At 37.3% G+C, this 15,000-nt stretch overlaps 1 pseudogene; it reads right to left on the reverse strand.

Moving 5' to 3' along the window:
- The window catches only part of LOC149140487 (leucine--tRNA ligase, cytoplasmic pseudogene), a 98,647-nt pseudogene extending 97,223 nt beyond the window's left edge, over positions 1-1,424 (reverse strand).
- Between the last annotated feature and the right edge of the window lie 13,576 nt (positions 1,425-15,000).

The raw sequence follows: 15,000 nt of genomic DNA on the forward strand, positions 1-15,000 counted from the left end.
TAACTTTGTAATTTCGGATCTTTAAGTTTTGAAATTGTGACCTACAGTAGCACTCTGCATCCTCTTTTCATTGCCACCAATATGATCAAATTTAGATTCTCCAAGAAAGAGTTATGCACAATCTCCCAAGATGACCTGATTATATACCTTTTCAGAAGAGTGAACTTGTATGAGGTGCCACGTGTCACTGTTTTGACCTTCGGGTCTAAAAAACGTATAAAGGAAACTACATTCCGTCCTCTTTCTGTAACTTCTTACGAAATTGCAATCTGATGCTCATAACAAAAGTTATGACGATTTTCCAAAGGTCACATGTTTGGAATGTAATTCAGGAGTCTACAAAAAGACCAACTTCCTCATATCATATCTCACAAATGTAGCGCGAAAAGCTCTAAAATTTCAACCCAGGGTTCAACGTGATTTCGTCTCAAATGGGTTTTTTTGTTCGCTTCTAAAACATTGCAGAAAAAGAGTTATAATGAAAATGCCACAATGACCTATTTGGAGCAGCGAAACCCTAGAATCCAAAGCTCTGATACCAAATGTTATGAAACCAACTCACAAAAATATATAAAAGATAGTTGAACGCCTTAGAATTCAACCTCTTCGAGGGAGAAACCTCCTTTACATTACACAAATGAACAATTCTTGGATGCTACAAATGACAAGACCTCCTTTCTATATATAGGAGTCTAAGGAGTCATAATATAATCAGAGCCGACATAACAATAATAATGTAAGGGCACAATAATAACAATAGTGGGCTTCTATGGGGCACAATAGTAACAATATGGGGACTACATGGGTACAAAAATATAATAAGGGGGTTGTACTAATAACAATAAGGGGTTACACTAGTAGTATAGGGGCCTAACACATATATATATATATATATATATATATATATATATATACATGTCGAATCATCCATAAACCCCAATCCATTAACCCTGGATTATAACATAACCATAGTTCCCTTGACAAGATCTACAAAATACCATGGGCAGAAAACCATCATACATGTGCACAAAACCATAGTTTTGTTCGCCCACATAATATAGGGTCCAAAAAATAAATTCCCCAAGGCACTTCCCGGACCTTGTAGCGCCCTCCCTGTTGCACCTGACACAATGAACAGGGTGGGATTTCGCACCCCCGCACGTGGAGCTAGTCATGCAAAGAATATAACGCACACCCTACATGCTTTGCTATTGTAAGCCATGCAAACAAGGAATTTCTTTATGTACAATGACAAACTTGTCATAGAGCTTCCACATGGTTTCTCTAAGTGTTGATACTTCAGCAATTATCACTTCTTTCATCTCCCCCAATATGGAAACTGCATTCTGCGCTGCTGCTCGGAGTTGTTCTGCCTCTTGCTTGGCAGCCTGCAACTTTTGTGTCAATTTCTCATTCTCGGTCATTGAATACCGAACATTTGATCTTGTTTCTCCTGCATAGGCCAAGCTAGCTTCGAAAATGGAAGTTGGATGATTCGTAGTATCCGACACTATGACCCTTTCTTTAATGAATGCAGGTGATGTGTAATCATTTGGAAATTGTTTCCTTCATGCTTGTACAATCGTCTTCTGGAACTCATCGAATGATAGATTGTGCACATCCATGATCGGATCATCATCAAGGAGAAAAACATCTCCTTTCTCACTCGGGGCTAGCTCTGCTCCTGGAGATGGTAGAGACTGAGGGATGACCTATGGTGCTTTTGGCATCAGATCAACATCTTCATTATGTGGCTCTTGTAACAACTCCATGTATGTTACTTCAATCAATTACTCAATCCGATGAGCAAGCTCTTGATCCTACATCTGTTCACATTCCTCCTCAGTTGTTGGTTGTTCTAGTTCTTCAACCTATATCGATGTTGTTTGCTATGTCATCATGCCTTGCCTTTGTTCTTCCTCCTGTTTCTTCTTCTCTTCTCGTTCTCTCCTCCTCAACTCTTGTTCTTCCTTCAACTCCTTCTCTATCTCCTGCAGCTTCAGTTCTACTTCCTAAACCTCTACTTTTCTCTCTTCCTTTGCTTTACTCTCTGCATCCTTTGATTCTTCTTGGCTTCTGCTGCCAAAGTTGTCTTCACGATAAGAGGATTTTCTTTCATTTTTCAGCGTTGTTCACCCTTTGGACTGTCAGAAATCTTCCTCTTTCCCTTGTCTTGCACAGGATTGCTACATTTTTTTGTTGTTTCTTCTGGAATTGTTGTTGTCTGTGGAGTGACCTTTGAATTCCTTGCTATACTAACCGGCTCATTGAGTCTAGAGGCATTGTAGCAGCACCTCCAAGGATCCTCCTCATCATCTGTGACTTTCAAGTTCTTTATCTCATATAATCTAATTTGCAAAGGAAGAGTGGGCCATGGTGCTTTCTTCTTCCTGTGCAGTGTTGTTGACAACCCTATAGCGATATGGTATGATACTTCTTGCATGATCAGTTTTTCAGTGGCATACCTTGGTAAGACATGCGCAAGCTTACCTCCACCAAACACTCTAATGAAGGTGCCACCTGGCGAGGCATACAAATCTGTAATGTCCTCTATCATCTCCATTGCTTCTCGTGACATGCAAGGTGGATCTTGTTCAAATATAAGCTTGTATAGTGGGATGATAAAGTGGTCAGTTAGTCGTTCCATTACTCCTCGATAACTATATTCTGAAAGAAACTTGCAATAGATGTTCACGGCAGTCTCTCGTGGTGTCCATGTCCAGCTCATATCATGGAACTATTGTTGCACACATATTGCATCTAGTAAGTATGCAGACATATAGAACCTTGCTCACTCATCCTTGGGTGGATTCTGAGCTTGTGCTACATGGGCCTTCAATTGTTGAGCCAACAAATCTGACCAGTTGAATGGCCTCCCATCATTCACCAACTGATCCAATAAGACTTCCCACCCTTTAGGAAAGGTTTATGTGCTCTCTTGACCATGGATTCTGCAAGCAAAGATAACCAAGAGCTGGTAAGCTTTCCTGAGGGACTTTGTCTTGTACACATGGGTGGGTGTCTGTTGAAACTTTGATGGCTCTTTCACCTAGCATTTGACAATGTCTCTTGTATTCACATAGTTGTGGGTGGCATAGAAGAGTGAGTCCATGCACTTTAATGGCTCAGGCAAGTGATACATCTGTTGAAAGTCTTATGCCCTGAAGGTGGCAATCTTCTGACCTCTAGCGTTGCTCAATGTCATAGTCTTTTCATCCATATGTGAGACAATCAAGTTGATGATGTCAGTGCACATGGGAAGGTGGGATACCTGCATGCAACCTTGAATATCCCTAACTTTCGGATGCTAAGATAAACCAGTTGGTCCTCTAAATATGCCTTAAAGTCCTTTGAAAAAGTGTTTTTGATCTATTTCCATGCCAATGTTTATCCCTTCTCTATAAACAACTAAGTATCTACATACACTGGAATTCAATTGATGTAGGCTCAACTGCTTCCCTAGTACTGCTCTTGGTGGTTTCCTTTGATGTAGCTCACTTAGATTCCATGGTAACAGTGATTTCTGGAGAGATGTTCAACAAATGTTGTACTTGTGGAACAGAGAGGACACTCATGGAAAGAAAATGTCAGTTTAAAGCAAAATAACTTACGAGGCAAGTTCAAGAAGCAAACCAGGCACTAGATGGGAAGGATTGCACAATTTTTTCTAACATGGGGTACCAGTTTCCTGTGGGAATTGCGCAGTCCTAGCAGCCAAGGTGGAAGCCTAATGGTTGAAATTGCGCAATGAGCAGTTCAACCTTGGTAGAGACCTGGGAGGGATTGTGCATTGCGCAGTCTAAGTGGCCAAGCTGAGAGGATAGCTCCTAGAATTGCGCAGTGTGCAGTTGGAGCCAGCTTGGATTGTGCATTACGCAATTCTAGAGGCCAAGCTTGTGGCTTGAGCCTCCAGATTACACAGTGTCAGTTGTGCAAAGTGAAATCTAACCAAGGGAAACCCAGATCTGCGCAAGGGAAGTGTGAAAAACAAGCAGATCTAAGAGATAGTGTGAAGCTAAGTGCATATCTGACTAAGTGTATATAAATACATGTGAATCAAGTGTAGAAATTGATCAAACGAAAGGAAAACGAAGTAAGTGAGGAGAGTCGCCGCAAAGGCGACCGTTGGTGCAAAAACAGGAAAACTAATGCAAAACTCGGGAAAGGAAATATATAACTTGAAAAAACACTTCTAAAAATTAAAGCAAGTTAAAATTCCAACAACCATGAAGAGAAACAAGTGAAACAGCACTCGCACAAGCCAAAAAACAAAAAGCGACAAAAAAAACAGCGAAATATGACAATAGAAAAACTCACTCGGAAAAACGACAACGATCGCACCAAAGGTCCATTGATCTCCTTGGAAATGCTAGAGATCCAAGATCGCGTGTTAAAATGAGCTTTATAAGCGTCAATTAAATAGATTTTGACAATTTAGGGTTTATGACACGCATGCCTAAAATCAAGGAAAAAGCGACACTTGGAGGAAGTTTCTAAAAACAATGCAAGTGCCTCCCTCAGGATACTAAAAGTAGATCCATATTTTTAGGGATGATTTTTTCTTTTTCCTTTTTTCTTTTCAGGGGAAACTTTCCATGCACACTGCTAGGAAAGATTATGCAGTTCTAGGGAATTGGGCAACTTTTCGGCTCAGTGCAGTGCGAAATTTCTGAGCTCAGTGAGGATTGCGCAATTATTGGGCTCAGTGTTGGGCTTCCTCCTCATAACTGTGCATTTTCTGAGCTCAAGACTCATTGGCAGTCAGGACTATGCAATTCCCATCATTAAGGTTGTTTTCCCTCAAGGATTTCACAGTTTCTAGGGGCAAGCCCAAAACTGTTGTGAAACCAACTTGAGAGATCAGCTTATGACTTAAAAGTATCAGCTAAGTAAGAAAACACAAGAAAAATGAAAAGGTAAGTCTCAGTTGAAGTACGAATACTTGGATCAATGCGAGATGCGTTGTTGTGGATAGAAGAAAGGCTCCAAAATCGAAGCATAGGCAAACTTTTAGAGGGTGGTTGTAGCCACTACAACAATGGTTCATGGCACTCGAACTAGGTTGATTTTTTTCAGGTTCTTTCTTTGGCTCCTCTTCCCGATATCTTTATCTCCCCTCTGATCGGACTTCTACGATAGAAACCCCATCTTCAATGAGTAGACCGAGATTATTAGTCAAGGCCTCCATCAGGATATTCACGTTACAATTTATATTTGTAACTAGTGCTTCCAGTCATGAAAACCTCTCCTCTATAGGATCAAAAGGATTATGACTATGGTTTTATGAATTTTGACTTCGCCTATCTAGATCCCCTATAAATCTCGACAATGAACTCCAAAGAAATTTGCTTTGATACCAATATTATATGTAAACTATTTGGACATTCCATTGGACGGTTCGACACAACATATCCCATAAAATTGTAATTAAAATTTTGAAATCTACACAATGAGGGTTTATTTCTCTTTAGATTTTTGGATTTGTATATCAATCTTTGTGCATATGCATGAAAATTAATATTTATGTAGAAAATAAAGGACAGCAAAATAAGAACTCACAAACCACATTTGACACAAGATATATCTTAGAAAACCCAACTAGAAGGTGAGGTTGTTATGCTCTATTTCTCTAAATAGAAAATGGCTACAAGTAGAAAGTAGTAAGGTTTGTGGCTCATAAGCTACTACAGTGCATGAATATTCTTTGTGTGCTTTCTCCCTATCCCTCTTGGCTACTCCTCCCGTCTATGGAACAAGTGCACTCAAAAAAGAATGGAACCCCTTTTCCTCCTAATGGCATGATTTTAACACAACATGATAGCCTACTATTGGTTAGGTTTGACTCCTTCAACTCTTAACTAGAGTTAAAAAATTGAATCATCTAGAGTCTTCTTCATTATGATCATGTGGCTAGTCCCTTTTCCATGAGTAATGGGGTTGACATGGCATCCTCTCGAATTATCATGGCCAAAACGGGAAGGTCAACTTCTGAGTGGCATAATTTTTGCATAAGAACTCTAATTGAAGCTATTCTTGTGTCGTTGGAAAGGTATCCATGTGTCTAATAGGAAAAAGAATGTTCAACACTAAAGAGGTAAAATTTCACCCCCAAAAAATGTCATTTTATGCCTCAAAATGCTTCTAGAAGGTTTTAGACCCCAATTTTCCAAAATGAGTCCCACTAGTAAAAATGGTATTGTGAACTTATTCCTCACTTTTTCCACTCTAAAAGCATCAATATGGATAAAAAAAATATAATGATCCTATCTAGATCATGTAATGAATGTATTTAGGTATTTGGAAGAGCTTCTCCTATTGTATATATATATATATTGAAGTTGTGCTCCATGCTCACATCGTTGAACATGGTATGTACTTCATATTTGTATGTCTTTGGATCATAACATTTGATACAAAATATTAATGTGATCCCTTCATTATTAGGATTGTTGATTTTTTAATCTTTCGAAGGTCTTTTGCATAGACTGGAGTCTTGCATGCAGGGAAATTCCTCTTTAGGTATTTTTTTAGAGGAGCAACTAATATGGTCTCCTTCCTAAGTTTTAACTCAAGAAAAGTACATTGGTTAATTATTTGATTAATGTAGACTTAGAGCTAATGTTTTTCGAAGAATAAATAATTATTTATTTAAGTGACTTAGATCTAGTCTTCATCATTGATCAACTAAATCCTTTCCCTCAAACACTTTCGAGATTAAGGATTTGGCCTATGGAAAATTATAAAAGCAGCCTAAGGGAGAAGATGAAGACAACACAATGGAGAGAGATTCAAAAAGATATTATTTGAATAATTTGCAAGAGTAATATTGCATATTTTTGTGAGAGATTCACAAGGGTTAAATAAGAAGGAAAAGATAGCATGAAGATTTTATTTAGCTAAAGAAATTAATAGGTACCCGAGCGTGTGAGATGGCCAGTGATTTTTCTATAGTAAGGATCTTACATGTGTGGTGCAGCAGGTTGTCCGAGGTTGCACATGTGATGATGCAAGGCTTGAGGACGTTGAGTGGGTTGTTGATTTTGTTAGAAAAAATTATCTCAAGTTTTGTTGTAATTTCCTTGTAAATTCTTACAGCCATTTTCACTTGTTAAGGAGCCCATGATTTATTTGAGAAATTAAATGATGAGATGTTGGAGGGTCAATTTTTGTTGTTGTCTTATTTGATTTTTTTTGAGTAATTTTCTGTTTTAAATTTTGATGCAAATTGTTGAGTTAAAGGTGTCAAAATATTGTATGTTTGTTTTCTAAAATTAATTTACAATAGAACGTAATTTATTACATAGATAAGATTTGTGAGGGTAAAATAACTACATGAGACAATAAATCTGCAATTGGCACTTAAAAATTAAAATGGTATCGTAGCAAGAGCAAGCTCTATGAGGGAATGATCAGTGGAGGAGGGTTACAAACAGCGACATTTTTTTATAGTAATTTTTTTATCAAAGGCTTTGTGGCTAAAATCAATATGGTAAAGATGGAATCATCAAGCTTGAGATTTGAAGATAGATTGGAATCGGCTGCAAAATTCTATCCATGTAATGAGAGGATCACAATAGTTTTGATGGGCAATATCTTGTGGGAATTTGCTGCTAAAGATATCCAAGTTCCTTTGGATCCTACACAAGTAGCCAAATACAATCTGAAAGGTGTGAAGGATAGAGGGATCATATTGGACGTTCTAAATGATCACATAATCCCTCACATCATAGACAAGAAAACAGTTCATCAATTGTGGACAACCCAACTAAAGTTGTACAAAAAGGACAAACAAAACAGAAAGATGGTGTTAAGAGAAAAGCTAAGGAATATTAAAATGAATAGACCTAAAATTGTAGCCTCATACTTCACAAGAATTCAACAAGTTCATGATGAAGTATCAATGGTTAGGGAAGTTTTGGATGAGATGGAACTTGTTAAGATAGCACTAAGTGGTTCTACAAAGAAATGGGCTACCTTTTTAACATGTATCTTTACTGGAGAAAAGCTTCGTTGTTTGGACCCGATTTTGGGAAGAATTCACCCAAAAGGAGATTTGGGAGAATTTGATATCTCATGGACAGCGTAATAGGGACATGAGCAAAGTTGATTGCTTTACATGTCATAAGTATAGTCATTATGCATAATAGTGCCCAAAATAGAAGAAAAGAAAATGGATGATATCAATTTATGTGAGTTAGATCATTATATTGTTTGTCATCCATATAAATGCTTTCAAAATAGAAAAAATGGAAGAATCAACCCACAAGACCATTTTTACCGGCATGACCCAATTTGGAAAATTTGGTTCTGACACATTTGGTGAGTCATTTTGAGACATCAAATGGTGTTTTTTAAGGGTAAAATTTTGTTGCTTTAGCACCACACCTTTTATCCATACTCTACACATAGAGACCTTTGCAACAACGTAACAATTGCTTCAATCGGACTTCGTATGCAAAATTTATGTCACTCAAAAGTTGACCTTCCTGTTTTGTACACCATAACTCGAGAGAATGACATGTTACCCCATTACTCGTGGAAAAGGCGCTAGCCACATTATCATGATAAAGAGGACTGTAGTGGAGTCACTTTTGTAACTCCAATTAAGATTTGAAAGAGTCAAACCTAACTACTAGTAAGCTATTAGGTTGTGTCATCACTGGGCCACCAAGTGAAAAGGGGTTTCATTCTTTTCGAGTGCATCTTGTTCCATACACAAACAGAGTAGTCGAGAGGGATAGGGAGAGAGCAAAAAAAGAGGATTTGTACATTGTAGTATCCCACAATCCATAGGTCTTACTTCTTTATACTCGCAGCCATTTTCTATTCAAAGAAAGAGAGCATAGTAGCCTCACCTTCTAGCTGGATTTTACCCTGAAATGGTTTCCCAAGTTATATCTTGTGTGAAATCATGGTTTGTGAGTTTTTATTTTGTTTTCTATTTTCTCCATAATTATAATTTGCATGCATATGAAATAAACAGTTATTTACAGATCTAGAAATCTAAAGATAAATAAACCCTCATTATGTAAATTTCAAAATTTTTAAGTATAATTTGTTGGATTTGTTGTGACGAACTATCCAGTGGAATATCCATGGAAGTTTATGGATCATCAATGGTTGCATCAACATAGATGGATGAGCTAGCCAAGAAGTTCAAGAAGAATTTTGCATTGGTCTCTTATCTTTCAAGCACCATGAGATGTGGTTTATTGTTTGTGGACAGTGGAGCTTCTCGTTATATGACCAGATCTTGAGACCACTCCACCAGTATGGCCAAAGAGCATCTTGATCTTCATGAGGAGTTTGTTGGTAATGCTAGGTATGAAATTGAGGGTGTTTGCAACATACAATTCCAATGGGACTCAAGGAGTCCTATGGAGGCGAAGGAAATTCTTTGTGTATCTAGGTTGAAGAACTTACTATGTTTTGATTATGGAGGACAACGGAATTGAGATCAGTCTCACAAGAGAACAAGTACTTGTGAAGTCAAAAGAAGTTGATCCTAGTGTGAGGTGAGTTATGGGCAACACAAAGAGTAACTTATATATGTTGAAAGGAGAATCAATGAAAGCCAGTGTACACAACAAAGATAGTCTAAACAAGTTATGGCAAAGGAGGATGGTGCATCTACATTATAGGGCTCTACCATTATTAAGGTAGATGGTCACTGGTCTTCTGAAGTTCAGTGTAGAGCATGATGGTGTGTACAAAGGATGTGCACTTGGCAAGCATGCCAAGGAAATATTTCCTGATATTAAGACCAGTTCTAAGGGAGTTTTTGATTTGGTTCATTCTGAGGTTTGTGGTCCTATGCCAACGAAGTTTGTATCTTGGTTTAGTTATTTTGTGACATTTATAGATGAGTATTGCAAAAGGACATAAATTTACTTCCTCAAGGCCAAGGATGAGGCCTTCGGTTAGCTCCAAGAGTTCAAATCTCTAATGAATACCAGACTGGGAAGAAGATCAAGGTTCACAAATCAGAGAATGGGGGCGAATACACCTCCAATGAGTTCAAGAGTTTCTGCACAAAGGTGGGAACCAAGAAAGAACTGATAGTTCCATATAATCGGCAATTGCATGGAGTTGCAAAAAAGAAGAGACTATAGTGCAACCAAGGCCATTATCCATGATCAAGATCAAAGGTGGTTATTTTTGTTGGATATAGTAAGACTTCAAAGGCCTACAAGTTCTAAATTTCAAGGAAAAGAAAGATAGTGATCAATCAAGATGTCAAATTTGAGGAGAGTAGGATATTTACGAGGTCACATGGGTCGAATTCACCAATGGTAGTGGATCAAAAACAAGAGGCTCAGAAGGTTGAGCATGGGCTAGTAGCAAGGACATAACCTTCTGGTCAAGAGTGAGATGTTCCTTCGAGCTCTACCAGGGGGAGGTCGAGATGGGTCGAGCAAACCTTGAGGGATGTTGAGGAGCATGTGGAAGATCTTAGTAGGAGCTTCAGGGAAAGCAGATCACCTATGAGATTTTCCACTTATATGGCTTTGGTGAGCAACATCAATGAATCCAAGCCTTTTACCTTTGTGGAGGTAGCAAACCAGCATGTTTGGAGGGACGCCATGATGGAAAAGTATAGTGCCACCAGAGGAACTATGTTTGAGAGATAATATCGATGCCTTAGGTGAGGTCAATGGTCACTTTCGATGGCTCTACAAGATCAAACATGCAATTGATGGCAATGTCAAGAAGTATAAAGTGAGGTTCGAGGTGAGAGGGTTCTCCTAGGATCATATTATGAGGAAACTTGGGCACCTGTCACTAGAGATGCATCTATCAGGGCGGTCATATCTATTGCTTCAGAGATGGGGTGGAGGATACATCAGAGGGATGTGAGGACCACCTTCCTCAATGGGGAAATTGAGGAACAAGGATATATTGAGTAGCCTCAAGGATTTGAGGCACATGGGAGGGAGTCTCAAGCATGCAAATTGAAGAAAGCCTTGTACAAACTTTAGCAAGTACCTCGTGCATGGTACCCTATGAATGATGGGTACCATGGGTTAGGCTTCACCAAGAGTGAGGCAAACTCCAACTTGTACTATGTACTTGTTGATGGTGAGTTGTTCATCTTAGTACTTAAAATTGAGGATCTCTTTCTGATGAGATCAACGAGGCTCATAAGGATTTGTAAGGAGGACCTTGCTTCAGAGTTCAAGATCAAGGATATTGCGTTGATACACTACTTTTTGGCACTAGAGGTGTGGCAATAACCAAGAGAGATTTTTCTCGGCAAGGCAAGTATGCAATTGAGATCCTGGAGGGATTCATGACGGAGAATTGCAAGCCTATGTATACACCTATGATCACTAACTTGAGGAAGATTGATGCTTTTCAAAGTGAGTTACTGGATTCCACTTTATATAGGCAATTGATCAAGTCATTATTGTATCTAATCGATACTAAGGCAAATACATGTTTTATTGTGAACACACACAACCAATTTATGGTGGAGCTAAGGAGGGTTCATTGGGTAGCAGAAAAGCATGTGCTCAAGTATCTTTGTGGTACAGTGGAGTTTGCACTGAGGTATGTCAGAGTTGGTGGAGTGCAACATATTTTCGAATTGGGCTAGTAGTGGAGTGGATTGTTATTTCAGCTTGGGGTTAGTAGTGAACTTGTGGTTTAGCAAGAAGCGACACTTGCTCAACAAAGGTTGAATATATGGCGGTGAGTCTGATGAGTTGTGAGGCCATATGGCTTCAAAAGATGCTCACAGTATTATTTGGTCTTGAGATCGGGCCGACAGTGATCCATTCTTATAACCAAAGCTATATCAAACTGTAGGATAATCTAGTGTTTCATAACAGGTCCAAGCATATAGAGATCAAACACTTCATCAAAGACAAGGTCTAGAGAATTGTGAGATTGTAGTACATATCCACAGCAAAGCAAGTGCAAGTATTCTCACCAAGCAAGCAAGTAGCAAGTGTTCTCACCAAGCCCCTAGTGAAGAGGATATTTGTTTTCTACAGGGACAAGCTAGGAAAGATGGAGAATCCCTTCCTTATTAGGAGTGTTGACTTTTGTAACTTCAAAATATTTTGTGCATAGATTGGCATCTTGCATGCAGGAAAAGACGGCATCTTTAGGTTGTTGTCTGAGATGAGGAACTAATATGGTCTTCTTCCTAAGTTTTAACTTAGACAAGCCTTTAAGCTAATGTTTTTCTAAGGATATATAATTAATTATTTAAGTGACTTAGATCTAATCTCCACTCTTGGTCAAAGAAAGCTAGGATTTAATCTTAGCCCTCAAATACTTTGGAGATTGGGGATTTGGCCTCTGGAGAATTATAAGAAAAACCAAAGGGAGAGGATGAAGATGCAACACAAGCGAGAAAGAAATTCATAGAGATTTTTTGGATAGTTTGCAAGAGTATTATTGCATAATTTTGTGAGATCCACGAGGGCTAAAAAAGAAGGAAAAATAGCAAGAGAATGTTTGTAGTTGAAGAAATTCGCAGGGACCCACACATGTGAGATGACGAGCGATTTTTTTGCAGTAAGGAGGCCGCATGTGACATGAGAGGGTTTTCCATAGTGAAAGTGTGGATGTGCAATGGCTTAAGAAGCCAAGTGGGTTGTTGATTTTGCTAGAAGAATTTATCTCAAGTTTTGTTGTAATTGCCTTGTAAATTCTGAGAACCATTTTCACTGATAAGGCCCTTCTTCTTGCACAAATAGATTACTAGTATATTCAGTTGTTAGCAATTCTCACATTTTTTTAGTGCCCCTTGATGTGTTAAATACAATGTCACCACTCCATCTTAAAATAAAATGAATACAACTATTTTCTTGGAAAATAAAACAGACGCAAGAATGAACACATACATTGAGGTCAAATAACAACTTGATAATATGATATTGATTAACTTAGAAACAAAATTCACATCAAAGAAAGTCTTTTCAAGATGAAACATACATTGCCTATGTTTTCAACATCAATTTCAATGTAGTTAATGTGGATTGCAAAAGCATTAACTTGAAAAGCTTAATTGAATAATCACAATTCGCCATTACATAACAGCTACATTTTTACTTAACCTGAATAGAACAATAATGCATCATTTATGATTCACTTGAATTTGCATATTTAAGTTACACATAATGTCACATTATAATATAAAACCCTTCAAAATATCATAGAAAATACACTTAGAATATGTAAAAATAACATTTATATATTACAACCCTTATCATTCATTGATGAATGGCCAAAAAACAATTAATCAAATTTATAGTGTCGCATTTCCTTAATTTTTTTAAAATATATTTAATCTCAATTGCCCACCTTTTAAAAAATCTTCAGTTGCCCACCTTTTAAAAAATCTTCAGTTGCCCACCTTTTAAACAATCAAGAAAAAACAATTAATCAAATTTATTGTGTGGCATTTCCTTAAATTTTTTAAAAATATATTTAATCTCAATTGCCCGCCTTTTAAAAAATCTTCAGTTTCTAGTGCCTTAGAAACTTTTTTTTAAACCTTGTCTCTTTGCCCCTAAATAATCAATCAATAAACCCACTAATTAAAAAAAAAAAAAAAAAAAAAAAAAAAAAAAAAGTTCCTTAAAACTTTTTTCTAAACCTCGTCTCTTTGCCCCTAAATAATCAATCAATGCCCCTAAATAAGCAATCAATAAACCCAATAATTTAGTAGAGTAGGTGATGCTTTACCAATTAAACATATTTACCAAGCCAAGCATTTCTTTTTAGATGTTGATACTTCAGGAAAAATAATTTATAAAAAAATTGGAACCTTCTACAATAAAGAGATGCTCCGATCCATTGGATTACTTACAAGAAGATAAATTCTTCTTATTTTAAGACTAGCTACAAACACAGCAGAATCTAAAAAGGACTCCTATCACACAAAAGCCCCGCTTTCCAACAAAAAACAATCATCCTAATTGAACCAAAAGCGCTTACTTGAAATAATGATAAAAAAGATTTACTATTTCAAGACTAATCACAATCATCACAGCAGAGTCAAAAAGAGTACAACCATCACTTAAAAATCAAATAGAACTGATTTCCTAATATTTTTTAATAATTGAACCAACGCCCATACTTGGAATAACGAATTGAGGTATATACAATAGAGATTTTTGAAGACCGAGAGAGGAAAGTTAAGATAACTACTGGCATGGCCAAAATATAGACTAATTGTCCTTACGCGTTAAGGCTTCTTAAAAATGTTTAATTTATTTCTTTCAAACTCTGTAAATAAGCACTGTTTTGTTCTACAGAAAGGAATATGACCTGTGAACACAGTAGAAGAGACGGTGGTCATTTGACTAGGAGCGGAGTCACCAACAGTATCTCACTAAATGAGGTGGGGTGTTTGATCAATCCAGTTGCAGTGACTTTTTTTACTTCTCCCCGTTGGCTATGTTTACTTGCAAAACAGCCATGGCAACAAATCTAAGTTTGAAGGGTACCAACTCAGACAAAGGTGCTTGGATCTAGACTTTTCATTGCATTCTGACGAACATCAATCAAAGGAAAAAAAAATCCTGGAATGGTTGCAGAAGACGACTAAATAATTTTTTAAGCTTTGTGGACAGAAAAATTAAACAGGAATAATGAGAAGATGTGATAAGTTGAGATGGGCACAGCAGGAAGACGAGCAATACCCGCGATTTAACTATGAGCTAACTCTCAAAATCTACTCACCAGTATTGTTTTAGTTATCAAAGGAAAGTTATGAGCTAACTCTCAAAATCTACACACCAAAGTTATAACTTATTTTGGTTCAGTAGTAAAATAAAAAATATCAAGTACTCGAAAGAAAGAGAATAGAAATTAAGAAAAAACATACTTTAGGACAAATCATTTCCTGACGAATTCTAATTCATACAATTATATTGGCTATATTTTACCACATACAATTAATTATATTAGCTACCTACTACAATATGGCTTGCATAATTCCTGGCAACTCTTGGTACTGAATGTATAATATTCCATAGCTACATA

The sequence above is a fragment of the Pinus tabuliformis genome, chromosome X (genome assembly GCF_031772625.1).
Source record: "Pinus tabuliformis cultivar Carrire ecotype Pingquan chromosome X, CPIR1, whole genome shotgun sequence".
NCBI lineage: Eukaryota > Viridiplantae > Streptophyta > Pinopsida > Pinales > Pinaceae > Pinus > Pinus tabuliformis.